General features: G+C 49.7%; 1 protein-coding gene across 1 annotated transcript in view; it reads right to left on the minus strand.

Moving 5' to 3' along the window:
* LOC118504351 overlaps window positions 1–17,153 on the minus strand; it is a 53,528-nt gene that overhangs the window by 19,232 nt on the left and 17,143 nt on the right. The window lies entirely within an intron of this gene.

The raw sequence follows: 17,153 nt of genomic DNA on the forward strand, positions 1-17,153 counted from the left end.
TACTGCTTTGCTTCCGCCAATGTTGGGGCAAGCTTTGCAGTTTTTCGGCTGATTGGCTTCGTTAGGCAGAGGATACCTTCTGCACGGTTGCGTGTGTCTCTCTGGCTGTGTGGTTTCTATTATTTTCCTCGTTCAGGGTTGAAATGTTTTCACTTCCCGCCATTATTAACGTCACATATAACCATGTTCTCGGTGTTCGCCCACTCGTCCCAAGAAATCCTGTAACCTGACGTTACCTACATAAAGCGAAGTTCTCGTTACTGACATTAATTCTAGCCGTTAGGATTAGTGAGGCGTCAGCCATTTTTTTAGGACCGAACTTCTACCAGCCTCCAATTGTTTAGGACTGCTTAAAGTGGAATGGAAAATCATTGTTTAAGGTGCCCCTTTAACTGGCACCCGGCTGGATCCTACGCTATACGCGTTTGCACAACTTCCCATCGGCAGGAACAAAAGGCTCCGGTCTACAACATTTATTCGCCCAGCACCGCATTGTAAATGAAACATCAAAACCACTGTTTGGCTTTACCCCGAAAAATGCTTTCCAAAGCAGAGAGACCACCACCACCACCATGCGTGTGTGTGTGTGTGGAGCATATTGGGACCGGGGGGGGGGGGGGGGGTGGGGGGCTGGGTTGGGTAGAGCGTTCGTGGTAATCTTTTTTTTTTTTTTTTTTGGTGCTTGTTGTGAAGCACATTCCAGCACAACACCGGCAAACCACCAAACTTCCGCCATGACTGTTGGACCATTTTAATGAAACCGGAAATTGAATCCAAAGGCCTCGGCACAAGGGGGGGGGGGGGAAGGGGATTTCGTACCGTGCTGCACGCTCTCACCTCACCGGCAGTACGCGCCGGCAGGAGGTCTAGTGGCAAATTGTAGTAAAAATGAGGATTTATTCCAGGGCTGGCAAACGATGCGAAAAGTTGTGGATGTTGTAGTTGGAATGCCCGAATGAAATAATTCTGAGTACCAGCTTGTATTGGTTCAGAGTTCAGAGTCTAGAATCCTCAAGTATGCTGATGACCTAGATATAATTGATTTCGAAATCTTTCGAAGTCTTCCCATTCTCCTGTCTGAAGAAACATCTCCACTCAAAACTCGTGCCTCGACGACTCAGAATCATCATCAGCGTCATTAATCTCGTATGTGTGAAATTACAATGCTCTATGAGCTCTGCAGTGAATTCGTCTCGTCCAAGATCCTGAGCATGAGCTCCAGTATTTGAATCTCCTGAAGAATTACTGTCCTCGTAGTCATATACGGCTCTGAGACTTGGATTCTCGGCATGTTAGTTGTGACATGGAAACGGATCTGACTCGGCCAGGTTCCTGTTCCTGAGTTCTGGTCCCCGTAGTTACATACGGCTCTGAGCCATGAATTCTCTCCAAAACCTGATAGAGATCTCTTAGGACATATGCTCACCTATATGGACATTAAGGTTTTGGAAGAGATAGAGCAGTGAAGGCTCTTATCAGTGAAGAAACTTAGGAAGGCCCAGGGAGCTGGATTCACTAGTAGTACTCCGGGAGAACAGGATGGAGCTATCTTAGAAGTGTATACACCTCCAGGGCGTGGATTCTGCCAAAACCACATATGGCAACCAGTTGAGCGGACCATACGAGATTTTAGAGGTATTTGAAAGATTACGATAAGCAGAACCTTGGAAATATTTTTAGCTCCAATTGGCTGGTAAGTCATGAGAAAAGTTCCCGGCGGTCCGGAGCTCATAGAGTCTTTATCCGCCCGAAACACCGCAACTATGTGCCCGGTGTTGGACACCGCCGAAGCGTTCGATTTGCCTCCCTATTTGTCCCTCGTTTCTGCCAGCATAATCACAATCACAACACTGTTGTTGGAAGCCACTCGTACAACCACGGCAAGTCACACAACCACTTTCGATGGGCGAATATATGTTCCCAGCGAATTTTCCCATCCTTTCCCCAGTGGAAGGTTGAGCCAGCTTACAGCAGCAACAACAACAACAAAAAACAGGGAAAAGAGCGCTAGCAAGACGTTCGTACGGGTCGATGCTTTCGGCAATTCCTTGGTCGTAGACACGTCGTCCTCCGGAGAAGGAAGAAGAAGAAAAAAAACAGTAACACACCGATACTGTAGCTTCCAGCGCTGTGGCAAACATTTTCCAACACACAGCTTCCAACAGCTGTCAGCAACAGGAGGGGCATGTACACGGTCGGCGAAGGACGCCAACGTCAACCCGACGTCGACGTGATCACGTTATTGATACACACAGCATCAAAAGCGGGTGTAGAATTTAATTCCGACCCGCTAGTGAAAATGTTTTCTCCCGTCACCCCACCCCCCAACACCCTTCCCACCGGGGTACGTAGACGTACAGCAAGCTTAACATACATATACACACACACCTGAACCTCCCTTTCTTCCACTTCCCATCGACCCGAGAGTCTCCACTCACCATCGAGCTATCGGGTTGGAGGGAACGTAACATTGCAATTTGCAAATGTGTCAGTTTAGCGTCTCGATTCCGTGGTCGGGGCAATAAATGTTCCAACACACCACCAGCTCACCCTCACCCGGACATCCATCCCCACAACACTCTCCAAGGTTCGTGTATCTGCTGGAGAGCAGGAAGGCGGAGGAGGCAATCTAGCGGCACTGAAAGGGAGGAGGTATGCGGGCACGGAATATTCGCTGATGACATGTTTATCGGCTTCATCGGCACCGCCATAACTCGACCTCGGTGCGGTTTGGAATATTTTGCGATAAGATTGTGCGTTCCATCATCGTCGTCATCGCTTCTAGCAGCCGCATTCTACTGCCGCGAAGTGCCCCGTGGAATGTGGGTTTTTCGAGGCCTGAGGTGTGAAGACTTCCTCGACCAGAATCCTCACAAACCTCAAAAATCTATAATTAAATAAATGTGTGTAAACTTTTATAGCGAGCTTGCTGTTTTGCTATAAAAACCGTGAGGACCTCAACAGCTATCGTAATCGTTGAGTGGATCGCATAATCCGTTCCCGGGCCACTACGGGGTTTTTGTCCCCCGCTCTCAATTCCGAGAGATGGGGACCAGGTTGACCGTGGGTAAGAAACACCTCTTTCTACGCTTAGTTCGGGTCGGGATTGTACTGCCCCGGGAGGTCACGAAGGATCCGGTTACGTGGGACGTGCGATGAATGTACGATGATGCGGCACAACTTCCCTCTTTGCGCTGTTCGCATTTTTGTGTTTAGCCGTGTAATCTTCACGCGCTTTGAACCGAGCGGAGACACACACACACACATAAGGTGCACCTCGATTTATACCGGATGCACGTACCAGAAATGTTGGGTGCAAAAATAAAACAAAAAATACTGTCACGTGTCGCAAAAGGTATTGTGGGACAAATCTATTCACTGTGGTAGACGGTTGCCATGTTTTCCACTGCTGTTTTCCCCACCTGAATTTTCCAGCTCAACACCTCTCGCTCGCGCCCTGTTTTATTTATGGTGGTGTTTATTTTATTTTTGCTTCTGCTAAGGGTTTCTTCCCGCCCCCCCGGCACAGGTATTTGTTAATCGGCTCGGCTCCTCCGAAGGACCGATATTGAGGTTCGGGAAAAATTTCGCACAGGTTTTTACCTTTACTTTGCGTTATTGCGCATCCGTACTTAACCTTCATTAGGTTGTTTAGTGACATTTACCGTACGAGCAGGCAAATTTTTATAGCACCATAATAATGTCAAAGTATGGGTTTTTTTTCGGGTCGTCATTATTTGGTCCGAAGCGCCTAGTAATTGTACCCCGGCAACTGACACTTGATGACGATGACAATAGTTCCGGTCGGCTTGCAGTAAGTGTTGTCGATCGTAAAACTGAATTTAATAATCTAGTTTTATTTCCGGGAAACTAGTTGCTGCGTAATTACCAGCGGGGGGGTGGGGGGAGATCGGCAATATAGCCGTAACTCTGAGCTGGTACATGAAATAAAGCTTTTCGTTAGCATCGGCAACAAAGTACAGCAGAGCAAACCCGCTATTTTACGGAGAATATCATTATCTGGTTTTTGTTTGCTGCTGGTAAATTATGCTAATGTCTAATGGAGTGGAGCTGGAGATGCAGCTTTTCAAATTGTCACATCGCTCAAAATGACTATTGGATGCACAAAACAAAGCGTGATATCAGCAAGCAGCCGAGGATTCACATTACTGGACTTCATTTTGGGAAAATAATAATCTCTGATTGTGTATTTGGCAGACCGGTCTTCATACGGCAGATGTCGTTCTGAGAGGTTATTACGCTAAAGAAGAAGAAGAAGAATACGAGGACCCTTATACGAGTACCAGACCTCTTATTTGAGGATCTTTATATTAGATTATCCAATTATAGCTAACCTATGTCAAGGAAGCATCTATTGGCTCTAGGTTGTGGATTCATTGAGAATACGAGGACTCTTGCATGAGACTCCTTATATCCTTTTCTTCTTCTTCTTGGCCTAAAGAACTCTTAGGTCATGCTTGCCCATTTCTGGCTTACTAGACTGCATGATACCAGGCAGCTGGATAGTCAGGCTACTACCGGGGGAACGATCCAGATGGGATCTAGACCCCAGTCCTGCCGTATGAAGATCGGGACCATTGTCACCTCTACTACCTGGCCGTCCCTAGTGCCTTCCTATTATTTATTTTATCTATCAACGACCTGATAACCTCCTACTAGCTGATAAAGCTAGATCACAAGGCTAGATAACAAAACTCCGGGATGTAGACTATCTTCAGGATATACAAAAACACCTAAATGTATGCAATGGGAATCTCTAGCAGATGAGCTGTCATAGGAGCTATCACCGTAGTAAGCATTGCGATGAGCTGAGATGCATTATAGAAAATGAAGTTGTGGATCAAAATTGAGGTTATATTCGATTTTTGAGAAACGGCTTTTGAAAGGCAGTAGAGGAGCGTCTAGAGCTCGAAGGTAGTTCTGTATAGGAGGTCTGGGCTTCTTGATTGACTCTAAAACTTTGAAAGGACTCATCTAAGGGACCTCATATTAGGAGCCTCGTATTAGGAACCTAGTCTTAGGGTCCCTCACTTAGGAGTTTCATACAAGGGGATTCGTACTTGCACTTCTTCTGCTTCTTGATTGACTCTACAACCTTGAGAGGACTTAGCTTGCCATTAGTTGCTTCCTTGACTTAGTCGACCAGCAACTGTGGACTAGTCTAGTATATGAGGCCTCCTATATGGGATCTCGAATAAGAAACTTCGCCGACCTTGAAGTTGAAATAGTAGTATTTAAGCACTGACGTTCGCATCAAGCAACAGGTTACTCTTGCTTATTTTAAATAAAATTTTCATATACTTTTATCAGCTGTTTACCACCTCGTATCGTATGACCACATTAACCAAGGTCATATAATCTTCCTTGCTCTGCACACCGTCCCGTTGCTTGGTTGATAGTTTGCGTTTCTTTAACAGGTGGATAGTTGGTGCACGTAAGCACCTACTTAGAGCGCTTTAAAACACCCCGCCCTTTGTTGTTGCGTTGCTTGCAAACACCGTACCGAAGGTCTTCAGCAAGGTCTCGAATTAACACACCCGAGCGAACCCTCTGTTTTGCATATCAGCACCAGGTGCAACCGAACCCCGCACATCGATGTAATTAATAAATCTGATCATACACTGTTGGTGTGGGCTGCTAAGCCACTCCCGGGACGGCAGAGTATAAACTCCCCCACCGACTAGGCAAAACCGAGCTGGATGCACCTGCGAGCGTGGTGGGTATTAGTCCCGATAGTGCTTTCCCGGTGCGTTGTTTGGGGATGCTGCAGGGGGTTTTTTTTTTGAAGCTCATGTTTCACTTTGCAACAGCTAGCATAATGGTCCCGACTGTGGAACCCGGATAGTGAAGCGTCGCCAGTTTCTTGGAACCATCGATAGTGCTTTTTATTCCGATTCTGGAAGAAGCACTTAATGCAGGAGATTAAAAGTTCGTTACGGTTCGGTGGATCGAATCGAATTGCGAACGAAACGCATTTGCGGTGCTGTTTTTTTAACTAAAGTGGATGAATTTGCGTGGGAGCGCATTGCAAACAATCGCACCAGGTTTCACTCCCGGTCGAAAGAGTGCTCTATTTTGTAGCATTATTGAAAGCGTTATTAGATTTATGGACCATAGCCAGTGTTGGTTAGCGGGGGCAGGTATAACGCTGGGATGACATTTGCAAAATGGGCTACAAACTCCATCATCCGTGGGCCTCCTCTTGGGAATTTCTCGTTACGCTCGAGGACCGCGAGCGAAAAACAAAATTGATGCCTTCCATTGGTCAGATTTCGTGCCCTTGGTTGGTAAGCCATATTGTTTTCGGCCATTTGTGCATTTCATGCGAGAAGATAACGTTTTTCTTGCTGACACGTCATCTTCCAGCCACACACGCCACTGGAGGCTGGAGCTCGGGCCCCGGGGGAAGTTATTTATCTCGAGGTTTCGTGGTCGGGGCTGGACGCGTCAAATTTAAGCTGTCTCATCGCTGTGGTACGGCCGACACGCTTACTCCGTTCGCCAATTCCTGGAGGCCCGTTACCGTCAGCAAAGTTCCAGCGAATCACCATCCTTCCAACTTGATGTGTCTTTTGTGTGTGTGTGTGTGCCTGTGTCTCTTGTCCTTGGTAAACGCACCCGAACGCATCGTACCGGTACCTGGGCTTAATCAATCTTAATTATCCGGTAAACTGAAAGTTTAATGGAATTAAGTTGGATTTGCACAACGGCTTGCGGGTGGCATCGTTCATCACACGATGTGGACGGGAGATGCGGTCCCGTAAAGGTGGGACCTCCTTATGTGACAAGCGTAGTATCGAGTCGGTGAGTAAGTGAGCATCGTCGCCGACTTATAATTAGCTTCCTCCAGGCGGGCGGGCGGGCTCGCGTACGTGAGGATGCTAAATTCTCCAGCAAATGTTCGCAAACGGTTCAGTGGAGGGAGAAGGACTCGGAGTTGGCGAGGTAGTTACACCGACAACCAGGCGCTGTCACCTGGTGAACTGACGAGGTCGTAGCGGTAGTGGTTGACAGGAGAAATAATCACTATATTACACCTGCTGTAACTGATTGCCGGGCGCGTTCGGACCGGGTGAAGAATGACGTGTCAAGGCCTTGGGAACGATTGTCTGGTGTGACAATCGAGAATGCGAAGATGTGTATCTTGTCGTCGAGGGATTGTCCCCGACGGTAAGCCGGTATCTGCATAAATATTTGATGGATTAAAACTATACGGGCAGGGAAAAAAATCTTGCTTCTTTTATCACTGTCACTGCCAAAACGACTTGCACAAAGTTTGTCTGATGTATGGGAGGCACATTCTAGACAACATTCCATCCGCATCCTCAAGGTTCTAGGATGAAGTTACAGCGCGACCATTTTTTAGAATTTTATCCTTCGATGACATTTTGCCGGGCAAGCCTGATGGACGCACATTCCACCAGGAAAAAAATAAACCGAATCCTTGACACAGCCGGACGTCCTTGGAGAGTGATGCTTCCCCATCCCAATAATATCTTGGAGCAGAGGGTAATTCGTCGGAAATACAAATTTAGGTTAAAGTAACTCCATCCACACTTTTAATCCCGCATTCGCGAACCGGGCGAAGAATCATCCAGCATCCGTATCCGTACCACCACATCACGCACGCTTGTGAAAATTGATCTTCATCTTTGCCTCTCCCCACGCGCGCGCCATCACCTGCGAACCTGCGAACCTGCGTACCGACGTACGACACCGGTGTCGTCCTTCACCGACAGCTGCGTGGAGGAAATTTTCCGTTTCGTTTGAACCCCATTTTACGCTAGACTCACCAGAACACTCGGTATCCTCCGTCACAAAGGGAGGCGGGGAGATGTTTGGGGAAGAGTAGCGAGCAAACGGAAATCTTCGTGAAATTGATTGACTTGATTTGATTTGCGTCTGAAACCGTCCCGTGCCGATGATATTCCCCAACCCCAGTTGCTGAACCCACGAGCTCGCCCGGAATCGGGTAGGGTTTAGGTAAGCTCCGACACCCGTTACAAGTGTGCGAAACCTTCGCAACGCGTGGCAGTTGATTTCGGCAACATCCTGCATCTACCGACGCCGAGACTGATGCTGGGTTTGTTACTTTCCTATTCGTCCAGTACTCAACTTCTTCCCCGGAAGTCCCAATTTTTTTTAAGGAGCATCTATTCGGGTAGTTTAATTAGCGGCCCTACCGGCCAGCAGCTCCCAGACATCGGATGACTTAGAGGAGCACCATTTACAAAAAAAACCCTAATCAAGGACGCTTAATGCTTTGCCCTGGCGGGGAAGCGTTAATAGGCCAGCTCACCTTCAACAAATGTTTAGTGACGCGGTGGCAGGCACCGAAAATGGACACCAAATCTAATTATCGACTCGGATCCTCGGAATATCGAGTATCTGGATCGTGCGACGGGGAAAAAAAAAAACGCCAACCGAGAGCTCCCAGTCGCCCCAGCCTTTCGGGGTAAGTGGATTTGCGTCGGTGTTCCGCTTCGGTCCCCGAAATGGGATGCCCCCGGATAACCCTATTAATCCTTGTGCATCCTCCGGCTGGGTCCGTCGGGAGAGTTCGGGCGGTTCGGTGTTGCGCTGCGTGTGCATATTTTAACAGCAATTAAGCAACACTCCGGCTGAGTGATGCTGGGCTTCGGTGAAGTTCTACCGTCACCGCTCGTTTCCACACGTTCGGCCTTAATCCGATTGAGCGCCCAACCGAGAGGCCGAGAGCGTACGCCAGCCCGAGTTGTGTTTTGTGTTTCCATTGGGGGGAAAGACATCCAATCTATCGCCTGGACGCTGAGAATGTAACGCGCGTTGAGAATGTACCCATATTAGTCAAGCTGTAACTTGGATACAGCGTACGTGACGAATGATGAAGGTTTACAGCCGATTGCAGCGAAATAAGAAAGCTGTACGGCTAAAAGGCTGGAGTACGGAAGCGTTCGGCAAATTGATACCATTTATGAATTGCAAACGGCCCAACAAGCGCTTCCTGGTACGGAGCGTAACGAGGCTCGTAAAATGGTACAGGCGTTTGCTTTCACCCCAGCATCTCACCACACCACAATCATCATCCGCGCTCGCTGCTCAACCACGCTCAGTATCAAAACATTCCGCTGATGCATGCCATTCTTCCCGGTCGCTTCAACCGGGCCCTTCGCTAAACTACCAAGGTGCCTGCCCCTGGAAGAATCCACCGTGCCGAGATCGTATGCGCGATCGGCATACCGAGGGTCGTCTGCAATTTGAAGACCCCCTGCCCCGCGCGAACATCAAGCCCAAAGTCCTAGATGCAACGAGAAGCACAACTTTGACATTGACTCCCTCGCGGCACTCTTCCGCCCAAGTGCCCGAAGGCCCACCGCGTGGGTGAAGATTTATTCACCGTGGTTTACAACCATCATAAACACATTAAGCCCGGCTACCCGGTGATCCTTGCCGGCGGCCGGCTTACGCTGCCACATATGCTCGGCAAGGTGCCCCGGGATCGCCAACGGCGTAACCGATCGAACCCGGCACCGCGCATCAGCCGTGGCCCTTATAGCATGTTTTTGCGTGGTGTTGTCGCGGGTGCATTGAACGATTGCTTACGGCACCGAATGGTTGCTAGGCAACGGCCAGAGCCACCTTCGATGCTCGACGAAAATTGCGCTCTCCGCCATGCTACTGAGCAGCGCGCGCATCGCGACCGGCGCGACCCGCTGTCAACGCGAGAGCAAGCGAGACGGCGAGCGCACGAGAGCGCGTTCGCGAGAGTGTGGGAAAGTGTGAGCGTGAGAAGAACGAGCGCACGGGCACATCTAGTAGTCCTGGACAAACTCTCTTACAGCTCGGATGCAACTTTCCAGCGTCCAAATTGTTCTAGCTCCTCGGGAAAAACAAGGGCTTCCAAGTTGCAAATGCCGCAAAAAGCGGCCTGGCCGGAAAATCTGTGAACGCAGCTGTGTTTACAACGCTCAAAGTGAACCGGCTCCCATTTGCTCACTCACACCGTCGACCATAGCAACAGGTGCCGGGTATGTGTGTCTGTGTGTGTGCTCCTTCTATGAGCGGACCGGCGCGAGTGCACATTTCATTCTAGTTGCAGTAGCCATCGTAGTTGGATTGTTTGGCCCGTAGAGTGGTTCGCGCATTCGCACGGAAGCATTCCGCCGTTTTGGGAAGCCACCGTTTTGTGCAGAGATATTCAGCTAATTATCATCTGGCTCTGTGCGTGTGTGTGTTTGTTTTTTTTTTTTGGTTTGGTGTGTCCCACGTGCATTTTTCCCGTAGTGTTACAGTGCGTGCTTCAAGGCTCGGGAAAGGTAAGAGCCGTGGCGGTTGGTGCTGGATAATCCACGCCGGCGACCCAAACCGGCGAATGTGTTCATGGTGGTCGCTCTTGTGTGTGTACAAAATCCGGACTAGATTAGTGAGGAAAGCTTGCCTTTTTGGGGTCATTTTTTGTGTTTGTGCGTTCTGGATTCTGGAAGCAGGCGCAAGTGGGTTAAAGTGTGTCTTCGAGAAATTCCCACCAGTGCTGCATTTCCCCCAAAGGGAAGCCAGAAGAGGGCTAGGTGTTATGGTGGGTTGTCAAAAATGGTGGTGAAAATTGGTGCTCGCTCACCAACTCCAGACAGATTCCGCCGTGGGTTTTTGCTTTGGTTGCTAGGCAGTGCAACTTCGCAAAGTCAAGGCCTACTATGTTGGTGGAGATTTTTTTGGTGACATTTAATTCCGATAGGGGGCGGCCTAGTGGTGAAGGCGAAAATTGCTCCGGTTTTCATACAGCAGTAGCGGGCCTCAAAACCCCATCCGGACCGTTCCCCGTGTAGTGAGATCATTACCTACGATGAGACCTTATGAGACCCTAGAGGTCGTTAGGTCAAAGATGAAGAATTCCGATAGTTGAACTGTTAGTGCAGTTGCGCGTGTTGGGATAAAATTCTACCCGTGATGCTACCACGATTCTCGTTAATTGCGTTGGTTTTCATTAAGATAAAGTTAGAGCACCGACAGCAGCTTCATACAACAACAATCGATAGTCGTTTCCGGGAGGGATCGTGTTGTTATCGGCCGGGTTTCACACATTTCGCACAGCTCGGCATTCCTTAACTGTAAACAAATACCATCCAAGATGACGTTTTCTCTCTTATTCCTCTAGGCGTACGGCCCCCACCTCCTCCCAACCCACGCTTCACCATCCCCAACCACCTCCCTCCCCCCCCCCCCCTGCCATATCGATATCAGCGAAGCTGCGGAGGGTTGCTGCGTATCACACGATCGAACTGGAAACTATCAATGTAAGTAGAGCTTCGCGCGAATGACGAGTCAGCTAATTGATGGCATGTTTTGCATACCCCCTTTTTTTTCTAGGAATAATTCACCAAAGAACGAACCAAACCCTGAAGTCATCGAGGAGCTGATATTGCGCGCCGACATATCGATGGATGATTCGTGGAGCTTTCTTTACGAACAGGCATTTTCGGCCCTCGATCACGATGAAGTTTGCTCGATGGATATCGATCTGAGTGTGCTTGAGGACGAATCGCTGCTGGATTTTGGCTGTGATGACTCGACCGAAGCTGTCGCTGCAGCTTCGATTGTGGACGCACCGGTCGGTACCGAGGAAGCTGCACCCGTTTCGGCTTTGGAAGTGGCTGATTCTGTTGAGGAAACGGTTGGCGAGATTGATGCTTCCGACGTGACTACACCGGCCGAGATGACTGACGATGAGGCTACAGATACGGATGAGAGTGCCTATGGCCGGGATATTTCAATGGAGATGTTCGTTTCCGATATGGACACATCGTCTTCCGAAGAGGAAACCTTTGTTGTGCATGCCACTGCCCCTGCAGACGGGATGGATTGTAGCAAGGCGTTTTCACCTGACCTGACCGACATGGGCACAACTTTCTCCGGAGAGGTTGGTGCCGCTGTTGGTGAGGGTGCTGCTTCTAGCGCGAAAACTGGTGATACGGTCGTCGCTTCGAATGAGCACACAACGGGTTCCGGCGAGGATTTTGGTATGGAGACAGCTTCTTGCTACGAACGGCTGGGAATTGATTGGAAGTGGGGAGTTGATGCTTCCTCTCAAGACGCTACTGCTTCCAGTGAGGAACGTGAGGTGGTCACTTTCCCAGAGCAAGCTGTTGGTGAGATTCCTGCCTCGGATATGGAAGCCCTTCTTGTTCTCTCCTACGCGGCAGCAGCAGCTAACAAGATCGTCATAAAAGCTGACGTGGATTCCTGCGAGGATCGTACAGATGAGTTTGAGGATTCTGATATGAAGACAGCTTCTTGCTACGAACAGCCTGGAAGTGATGCTGATGCTTCCACCCAAGACGCCACTGCTTCCAGCGAGGAACGAGAGGTTCTCAACTCCCCAGAGCAAGCTGTTGGTGAGATTCCTGCCCCGGATATGGAAGCCCTTCCTGTTCTCTCCTACGCGGCAGCAAACGAGATCGTCATAAAAGCTGACCTGGATTCCGGCGAGGATCGTACAGATGAGTTTGAGGATTCTGATATGAAGACAGCTTCTTGCTACGAACGGCCTGGAAGTGATGCTGATGCTTCCACCCAAGACGCCACTGCTTCCAGCGAGGAACGTGAGGTTCTCAACTCCCCAGAGCAAGCTGTTGGAGAGATTCCTGCCTCGGATATGGAAACCCTTCCTGTTCTCTCCTACGCGGCAGCAAACGAGATCGTCATAAAAGCTGACCTGGATTCCGGCGAGGATCGTACAGATGAGTTTGAGGATTCTGATATGAAGACATCTTCTTGCTACGAACGGCCTGGAAGTGATGCTGATGCTTCCACCCGCGACGCCACTGCTTCCAGCGAGGAACGTGAGGTTCTCAACTCCCCAGAGCAAACTGTTGGTGAGATTTCTGCCTCGGATATGGAAGCCCTTCCTGTTCTCTCCTACGCGGCAGCAAACGAGATCGTCATAAAAGCTGACCTGGATTCCGGCGAGGATCGTACAGATGAGTTTGAGGATTCTGATATGAAGACAGCTTCTTGCTACGAACGGCCTGGAAGTGATGCTGATGCTTCCACCCGCGACGCCACTGCTTCCAGCGAGGAACGTGAGGTTCTCAACTCCCCAGAGCAAGCTGTTGGAGAGATTCCTGCCTCGGATATGGAAACCCTTCCTGTTCTCTCCTACGCGGCAGCAAACGAGATCGTCATAAAAGCTGACCTGGATTCCGGTGAGGATCGTACAGATGAGTTTGAGGATTCTGATATGAAGACATCTTCTTGCTACGAACGGCCTGGAAGTGATGCTGATGCTTCCACCCGCGACGCCAATGCTTCCAGCGAGGAACGTGAGGTTCTCAACTCCCCAGAGCAAACTGTTGGTGAGATTTCTGCCTCGGATATGGAAGCCCTTCCTGTTCTCTCCTACGCGGCAGCAAACGAGATCGTCATAAAAGCTGACCTGGATTCCGGCGAGGATCGTACAGATGAGTTTGAGGATTCTGATATGAAGACAGCTTCTTGCTACGAACGGCCTGGAAGTGATGCTGATGCTTCCACCCAAGACGCCACTGCTTCCAGCGAGGAACGTGAGGTTCTCAACTCCCCAGAGCAAGCTGTTGGAGAGATTCCTGCCTCGGATATGGAAGCCCTTCCTGTTCTCTCCTACGCGGCAGCAAACGAGATCGTCATAAAAGCTGACCTGGATTCCGGCGAGGATCGTACAGATGAGTTTGAGGATTCTGATATGAAGACAGCTTCTTGCTACGAACGGCCTGGAAGTGATGCTGATGCTTCCACCCGCGACGCCACTGCTTCCAGCGAGGAACGTGAGGTTCTCAACTCCCCAGAGCAAACTGTTGGTGAGATTTCTGCCTCGGATATGGAAGCCCTTCCTGTTCTCTCCTACGCGGCAGCAAACGAGATCGTCATAAAAGCTGACCTGGATTCCGGCGAGGATCGTACAGATGAGTTTGAGGATTCTGATATGAAGACAGCTTCTTGCTACGAACGGCCTGGAAGTGATGCTGATGCTTCCACCCGCGACGCCACTGCTTCCAGCGAGGAACGTGAGGTTCTCAACTCCCCAGAGCAAACTGTTGGTGAGATTTCTGCCTCGGATATGGAAGCCCTTCCTGTTCTCTCCTACGCGGCAGCAAACGAGATCGTCATAAAAGCTGACCTGGATTCCGGCGAGGATCGTACAGATGAGTTTGAGGATTCTGATATGAAGACAGCTTCTTGCTACGAACGGCCTGGAAGTGATGCTGATGCTTCCACCCAAGACGCCACTGCTTCCAGCGAGGAACTTGAGGTTCTCAACTCCCCAGAGCAAGCTGTTGGAGAGATTCCTGCCTCGGATATGGAAACCCTTCCTGTTCTCTCCTACGCGGCAGCAAACGAGATCGTCATAAAAGCTGACCTGGATTCCGGCGAGGATCGTACAGATGAGTTTGAGGATTCTGATATGAAGACAGCTTCTTGCTACGAACGGCCTGGAAGTGATGCTGATGCTTCCACCCGCGACGCCACTGCTTCCAGCGAGGAACGTGAGGTTCTCAACTCCCCAGAGCAAACTGTTGGTGAGATTTCTGCCTCGGATATGGAAGCCCTTCCTGTTCTCTCCTACGCGGCAGCAAACGAGATCGTCATAAAAGCTGACCTGGATTCCGGCGAGGATCGTACAGATGAGTTTGAGGATTCTGATATGAAGACAGCTTCTTGCTACGAACGGCCTGGAAGTGATGCTGATGCTTCCACCCGCGACGCCACTGCTTCCAGCGAGGAACGTGAGGTTCTCAACTCCCCAGAGCAAACTGTTGGTGAGATTTCTGCCTCGGATATGGAAGCCCTTCCTGTTCTCTCCTACGCGGCAGCAAACGAGATCGTCATAAAAGCTGACCTGGATTCCGGCGAGGATCGTACAGATGAGTTTGAGGATTCTGATATGAAGACAGCTTCTTGCTACGAACGGCCTGGAAGTGATGCTGATGCTTCCACCCGCGACGCCATTGCTTCCAGCGAGGAACGTGAGGTTCTCAACTCCCCAGAGCAAACTGTTGGAGAGATTCTTGCCTCGGATATGGAAGCCCTTCCTGTTCTCTCCTACGCGGCAGCAGCAGCTAACGAGATCGTCATAAAAGCTGACGTGGATTCCGGCGAGGATCGTACAGGTGTGTTTGAAGATTCTGGTATGGAGTCAGATCCTTGCTCCGAACGGCTGGGAAGTGATTGGGAGTGGGGAGCTGATGCTTCCTCGCGAGACGCTACTGCTTCCAGCGAGGAACGTGAGGTTCTCAACTCCTCAGAGCAAGCTGTTGGTGCGAGTCCTGCCTCCGCTATTGAAGTTTTTGCCGCGCAAGTAGCTCTCCGCCCCTCCTCCGAGGTAGCAGCAAACGAGACCGGCATGAAAGCTGACCAGGACGTGGTGAAAACATCGGACGACAACGTGCGCGATAACGCAGAGAATATCCCACCAAAGACCGACGAGGCTGGACGCAAGGTAAAGTATAGCCATGGCGACGGTTTACCAATTCCCGACACCACCACTACATTGTGTAACAAACGTGATTTGACAGAGCTAAAGCCAAAGTTCGATATGGGGGAGTTAGAGACTGAGCTTAAATGCACGATCGCCCAACTCTCCAGGCTGACGGTATCGCCCAAGTCAAGCCGGAAGGCTGGTAGGAAACGCAAACGGGTACGCGAGCGTGGCGCAAAGCGTAAGCGACCAAATCTGCGACGTAGCAAGCGCATCCAGCGGCTTCGTCTGCTGACTGCATGCAGACGTTCGACCCGGCTGATGTCACTACCGGCTGGGACTACCTTAGGATTTTATAGCGATTTCTTCTAGAATTTTCCGGCTTCAGAGGAGTGGTCTGGTGAAGCTTGCTAGGAGCAGTAGAGTATAGTACGCGGGCAAAGGCCTCGCGTAGATAATATAACCGAACGTTCCACCGAGAGTGATTGAAGATGTAACGATCTCTCACTTTACAATAGCCCGAATCTCGGGGTTAGAAGCCGTCTGTTACCAACCATAATCAGGCCAACCTGTTTAATTAGCACCTAAGCTATGATAAGCGAATGATTTGTAGATTGTTTGTAGAAGTGTTGCTGCATGCTGTAGAGAGTAGTCGATAGGCAGTGTGCCATGCCAGTCTAGCTGGGCGCGTAATTAAACCATTCTTTCTATTCCTTTTAGGACTTTTCCCAGATAAGTCACTGTGCTGGATGGCAGCCAATATTTTAAGAGTACGGCTGTAGGGGCCCTTGGCGAAGATTGGCGAACATCCACAAGAAAAAAACACAATTAATCGCCAGATAGAACTAAACGGAACAGTCGAATAATGACGGGTAGCTGCGATACTTCACACACACACACACACACACACACACACACACACAAACACACAGAGAAGACTGGTGACAGTTTTGAGTACCACCCCCTTTCCGAGGTAGTCCTCCCATGAAGAATATAATTTGTTTGCTGCCCCCCCCCACCACCACAGAAATAACGCGGCAGGATTACTGCGCTTCAATTCAATTAACAGTCGGCAGATGTCAGGGAATCAAAATGGCGTTTGCGTTTAAATTGAAATTTAGTAACCGGACCGCCCGGCGGATCACGGCAGAGCGCGATGATTTATGTGCAAAATTACTACCCCAAACCCTTCCAGTTCCCTTCTTCCTTTCTCCGTCAAAAAACAAAACCCCCCTCGTTTGGCGGCCCCCCTTTTATCAACACTCTTTTGTGTTTGGTTGTCACCAGGCTGGCCGTTGACCGACCGTCCGTCGTGCCATTCATTCATTCATTCATCGTTTCATTCATTCAATCTTTTTTTTCTTCTTTCGGCTGTTGTCTTATCACTCTGGAGAGTGTTTTGGTGAATGGGGAGAGCGCCTGCCTGTTGACAACATTTCAATTTCCCCCTCTCCCATACCTCCATTCTGTTGTTGTTGTCCGTCAACGGGTTTGCTTCTTCGGAAGCTGGCGGACCGTTTACAATATTTAGCGAATACGATCGGAGGACAAATGAGACTTCCGCCCTTGTGAAATATGGATGTCTCGCGTAGGTAAACGAAGCGGAATATTCGGAAATTGTAAAAAACACTGTAATATACTTTAGCGGGGGGGCGAAACCCCCCTTATTTTATGTAATAAAAACACCTACAAACTAGTAGTA

This window comes from Anopheles stephensi, chromosome X (assembly GCF_013141755.1).
Source record: "Anopheles stephensi strain Indian chromosome X, UCI_ANSTEP_V1.0, whole genome shotgun sequence".
NCBI lineage: Eukaryota > Metazoa > Arthropoda > Insecta > Diptera > Culicidae > Anopheles > Anopheles stephensi.